Source organism: Solanum stenotomum, chromosome 3 (assembly GCF_019186545.1).
Source record: "Solanum stenotomum isolate F172 chromosome 3, ASM1918654v1, whole genome shotgun sequence".
Classification (NCBI taxonomy): Eukaryota; Viridiplantae; Streptophyta; class Magnoliopsida; order Solanales; family Solanaceae; genus Solanum; species Solanum stenotomum.
The window spans coordinates 34298182-34304181 of record NC_064284.1 but is presented as its reverse complement, the minus strand read 5'-3'; positions in this window follow the sequence as shown (position 1 = coordinate 34304181).

Genomic DNA, 6000 nt, shown 5'->3' with positions numbered 1-6000 from the left:
GTTTGGATAGCTCAACTTAACTCGCCAAATGGCTCACGTGCCTAGTTTCAACCCATTTTCTTGAATCCAACCCTGCAACCCCCGAAAACAAAATTAAGGCATGCACAAGTCAAATTAGGCTTAAACCCAGTGACAATCATGCACAATCCACGACTTTCATCCAATTTAAAGCGCAACCTTCAGGAATTAACTATTTAACTTAGTACGGGAAATATTTGAGAACCTAACAGTGAAACAAATATTCTAATCCTACCAGATACGCCCAACACATTTCATCAAAGTAATGCCATTTTATTTGAATACAACTTTCGAGGAAAGGAACGCGGAGTTTGAAGTACCATCTTTTTATGCCGATCAAATGGATATTGAGATGCTAGGAAGCAATGTGATCCAACTCGTAGCACAATTCGACACTAAAAATATTCTAGAAATGCAAAAATATAGGAGCTAGCGTGCGGGTGTGAGTTTGGGAAGACAAAAAGTGAGGGAAAGTGAATGAAGTTGAAACTTTTAAACCTTTGGCTTGCAAAACCATCCAGTTTTCGCCCGCTCAGTGACATTAGTCCTGATCGCTGATCTATTCGGCCTAACGCCAAATAATCATTTGCCCAGCCAAAGTTTACAGAACCTCCATGTTGTGTGGGAGTCCAAACGGCGGTCTCTGTCGAGATTGCCGAAACGATCGGCAGTTCGCCCATAATTTCCTATGCTCGCTGAGTTTTACAAACTCCAATGCAAGATGATCTTGAGTCTAACGGTGGTCTAGTTCAGAGTCACCGAACCGTTTGGGGATTTGCTGATTAGCTAGACCTGTTGATTGCCAATTTGCACTTTTCGTTCACTCTCCACACTTCTATTTGCACAATCAACACACCATTATTTTATCAAAGCAACATAAAGCAATAAAGAGTTTTGGGTGACCTCCCAAACAACGCCTTAGTTAACGTCGTGGCACGACGCAAATCCATCTTCAAACCTCATTCTTGAGGTTAGCCATAGTATCACTCGGCAAACCCCCTTGTTGTCTCAAATTTAGGTGAGACGAGATATGACCCAACTGGGTTTCTAACTGCTTGATTGAAACTGAATTGGAGGTAACGATCTGGCTAAAAGTAGATACATCTTCTTTCATGCCTTTTAGCATTTTGTCTGACCCTTCAACTTTGTTGAGGATACATGAGAGCATCCTCAGACCTACATCCTTTTGAATCCTTGGGTTTTTAGCGCTCATGGGGAGGCACATATCTATCCTTCTCACCATCTTTCCAATTCGGATTATGGTCCCTCCATTCACGATCTTGGTCCTTCCAACCTTCGTCTCTATCCCAACCTTAGTTACCGCCCTGCCTTGGGTAATTTGAGCGGTAGCCACCGCCTTGGTTGGCTAGAAAATTTACCTCCTCGTTATACAAGACTTCAAACTTCATCTCCTCAAGATTAGCACACCCAACCCCCACATCGTTGACACCACGGGCACCAGCCCCCATGACATTTTTGGATAAAATTTAAAGTTGCGTCATGATTTTGGCCATGTTTTGGTCTCTCTCATTGTCTTTTTCAATCTGCTCCTTAGATAGCTTGAAGGTGAAAGGGGAGACCTGGTCCTCACGAGTGTACCATGCTCTATTGATCATTGTCATGCCATCTAAAAGTTGGGCTGCTACTGCATACAACTGCTGCATTAAGCCTCCCGGTGAGAGATGGTCGGTGACACTTTTGTTTACCGAGTCCAAACATTGGTAGAAGTAATGAAGTAGCACATTATCATGCAAACCATGGGTTGGGCATTGTAGCACCAATTTTTTGAACCGCAGCCAAGTTTCGTGCAGAGGCTCTCCTTCCAAACGCTTAAAAGTCTGGATGTTATCCCTAAGTGACATTATCTTTGAGGGAGGGAAAAATCGCACTTGAAATGTGGTTACCAATTCCTCCCAAGAGGTGATGGATTCTCGCAGCAACTCAGCTAGCCATTTGCACGCCTCTCCAATTAACGAGAAAGGGAATAGCCTCAATCGGGCCAACTCCTGGGAGATGTCTTTACACGAGAATGGTCTGCACACATCTACAAAGTTTTGAAGATGCTCGTGAGGATCCTCATGAGCCAGTCCGCTGAAAAGTCCCTTTAGTTGCAAGAGTTGTAACATGGTGCTCGTTATGTGAAACATTGTGTTTCCCTCGGCTGGGAGTAAACGGATGACTCCAATACCTCCCATGAGATGAGGGTCATTGATGTTGGACTCTTGGACATCGTTGAGATTACCGATGTCGTCCTGGTGGCCCACCTTGCTACCGTTAACACTCTTGCTTTCTGAAATATTCACACAAGCAAATAAAACAAAACAAAAAAGTAGGTGAGTAAACTACAACTAAGAAAAACAAAAATTCTACTAATTTAAAAATTCTCAAGTGAAACTACTCCCCGGCAGCGGCGTCATTTTGAAGTTTTTATAATCAAGACACAATTTCTGATGCAAGTGTCTACGATCGTACAATAGTTTAGTAACCCAACCAAGGGTTGGGATCGTTCCCAAGAGAGTGGTTTTGAGAATTAATAGAAAAATAAAACTTAGTTCTAACTAGTCGTAGCTAAAGACATTAACGAGTAAAAACATTGTAAATTAAAGGGGGACACAAGAGTGTCAATTAACAATGGGAGGTTTTGTCACAAGTAAGGTAAAAACAGCAAAATAAACAAAGGTTTCTAAGTAATGAGAGGGGATCCTTGGGATGTGACGGGAATACGGGTTAAGCTAGATTATTGGGTACATGCTTTCAATAGAAGATTCACAGAGTAATTGTGACTAGGCTAAACTTTAAGGGGGATAAGCTCTGTCTCGAGCAACTTACCCCGTTTCAAATGCATTCCTCTCGTACACCCACTTGTCGCGTGAAGACCAACCTACGCCTTAACCCACTCACACTCTCGAGCTAAGTGTGTCGACATGGGACTAGGGTTCACTCTCTCGAGCTAAACCTCATGTCGACCCACTCACACTGGCCATCACACTGTGTCGACATGGGACTAGGGTTCACTTCTCTCGAGCAAGCCGAAAACACATAAATAAACTTGTATTAGCAACTACAAATTCATTAAATTCATCCACAACCATTAAACAAAATCACAATTAAACTACGATTAAACTATCAACAAGCAAGACCCAACAATTATCTTAACCCATATTCGCTAAATCACACCCCAAGAATTGGGGGTTTTAGCCACACATCAAGAGATAGAAATTTATACCTAAACGATCTTGCATTCAAATGGGTATGCAAATTTAAGTCTTGTTACAAGCCAAGAATGAAGAATCCAAAAGACCCAAGTCTAAATCCTTGGAGATGAAACCCTTTTTTTCTTCAAGTCTTCAAAATCCTCTCAAACTTAGAGCAAAAATACCAAAAAGTACTATTATATATGAAAATTATAATAATTGTTCGACTCTTAAAACTACAACTCTAACTAGTATTTATAGTTTTCACAGATTTGTGCTGCAGCAGATCATTCGGAGTCGGTAGTTGGAATCACCGATCAACTCGGTGATTCACCCTTTGGTGTAGTTCATCGCCGTCTTGCACCAACCTTCAACATCATCATGCTCTGGGTCATTGGGAAAAACGGTACTGCTTCGCGAAACTTCTCAGCGATGTGTCGACTGCTCCCTATCTCAGCCCACTTGATCATTTCCTTCAGGGCTCAGCACACTGGAACAAAAGACGAAGTAAGACCCTTCGTCGACTCGCCAAGTGGACTCGGCAATCCTCAAGCCTTCATTTCTTCGTTCTTCTCAGCCTTTTCGTTCTTTTTGCGACGTAGTGTCCATGTTTTTCTTCAAACATCAAATACCTAAAACTTAAGGGTTTTCATCGGATATTAAGATAAAATAAGCATTTGAGGACACAATTTCTATTAAAATATAGCCCTAAATGAGTCCAATTTGTGGACTTATCAACACGCAAGTGTACGTGGTCGTGCAAGTAATAAATTAGCTCTTTTAAGAGCCGAATGTCGTACCCACAAATACTTAAGATTAGGTTATCCTTGATTCTTCCAATAACTATCAATTAACGCAAGTGTTTTCGGAAAGAGTGATGTATTTTATTCTAAATGATCACTCAATACTGAATTAAACTAATATGGTTCAATTTCAACTTGGATTCCAAACAATGACTTGGAAATTCCAGGAGTGCAGCCTGCTTTAGATTCATGCATATTATATAATCTAACAGACGTCAACTAGTTATCAAATCACAGATTACAAGGTTAAATATATGACTATGATCTCCCGATCTCTAAAACACCTACCGTAATTGACAGCCTAACTATATTGTTGAGCAGGGATCGACTGAATCAATTACCAAGCATTACGATTTCATATTGTCTATTAACCAAGCAAGGTCTCTAGGTATATTTTTATCCAAGATACAAATCAACCCTAATTCTAGAGAAGATCATGCTCTTTTTGTCCCACATTCTATCCTCATATTTCTCTTCTGAGTTCAATTCAGACAATAAGTTTATTTCAATGGTGGTCAATCATAAAATACTATAAGAGATATCTCTCCAATTCGTTGTTCTCCAAAAACCTGAAAAATAATAAATAAAATAATAAAATCTAAGTCTATTTATAATTTGGAAAAACTCGGATGAAAATTTGCACCATGTCTGCGACGAGCCAGTGCGCTGTAAATTTTTAATTTCTTGAACTTCTCATATCGGTGACTTGGAGAGGATACACAATATTCTGTCTTGACATCTTCAATGTGGAAATAATTAAATCCCTCTCCGTGATATGAAGAGGATACGAAGCTGGGTTTTCCTCATTTTGAACTTCTTCTTCTTCTTTGGTACTTCGTTGGTTTTTTTTCGCGCTTAAACCCAATCCTCACTGCATGTACTGCCACTTTTTTGCCCATTCTCCTCTTGTTTCCAAACATACAAGAGCTAATCACACTAGTTTATTATAATGCAATAATCATGACTCGACACTATCAATAATTAACGAATTTATCCTCAAACTCGGTCAAACCATAGGTGTTATTTGGGTCCTAGGCATATAAATACGTTCAAGATCAGAGACCACTGAGTATGCGTTTATAAACCCACCTTCGACACCAAATACATGTACTTAGTGCACCACATGTATGCCTCATCCCCTTGTCTTTATTTTTGTTTGATGTCTTGTCGACAAGGAATTATTTTTGTGGGGGTAGGGGGTGGCTAGATTTTGTTACCCAAGGGTTTTTAGTCGTGTTTCTTTTGCTAAAGGTGTAGTTTTTATTGAACTAACATGTTTAAAATTTTACGAATGTTGTATAAGTAGAAGAAATTAGGATGTAGTTAAGGCAGTCAATGTTTGTTATTGTGTTTAAAAATGGAGATCCCTTCAAAAAATTTGTGTAAATTGTGATTGCAATATATGAACAATGCGGATATTTGTTTGACATGGTGAAAATTGATATGATAACAAGTTTTTAAGCATGACCATTATCGTGTTAGCTAGTAGTCAACAATGTAACCTTGTGCCATTGTATGTTAGTTACAACTACATAATTCTTATTAGGGGTAGCAAAATAGGTCAAATATATAGATATCCGCTCTATTAATCCATTTTAAAATGAGTTGGTTATCTACTCATTTAAAAGTGAGTTAACTATAGATCAACTCATATTATTCATCATAAAATATGGGTAACTCATGGATATCAACCAATTGCACTCTCAAAATATACACTTTTTCAACTCACACCTCAACTTTCAATCCTAAATCAAGTCTTGGGTATCAATGTCTAATACTACTCCGAGATCTGGCTTCTAATTCTTGATTTATGACTAGACTCTTGACCTTGATTCTAGACCCAACACTTGGGACGGGAGTTGGGGTTAGATCTCAGCAGAAAATCTTATAATTGTATTGACTTTACTTCAATCTATTTTCAGATTTTCTTATTCAACATTATGTTTAGTTTTAGCCAGTTGTTTCGTTCAACTACTTTATATACC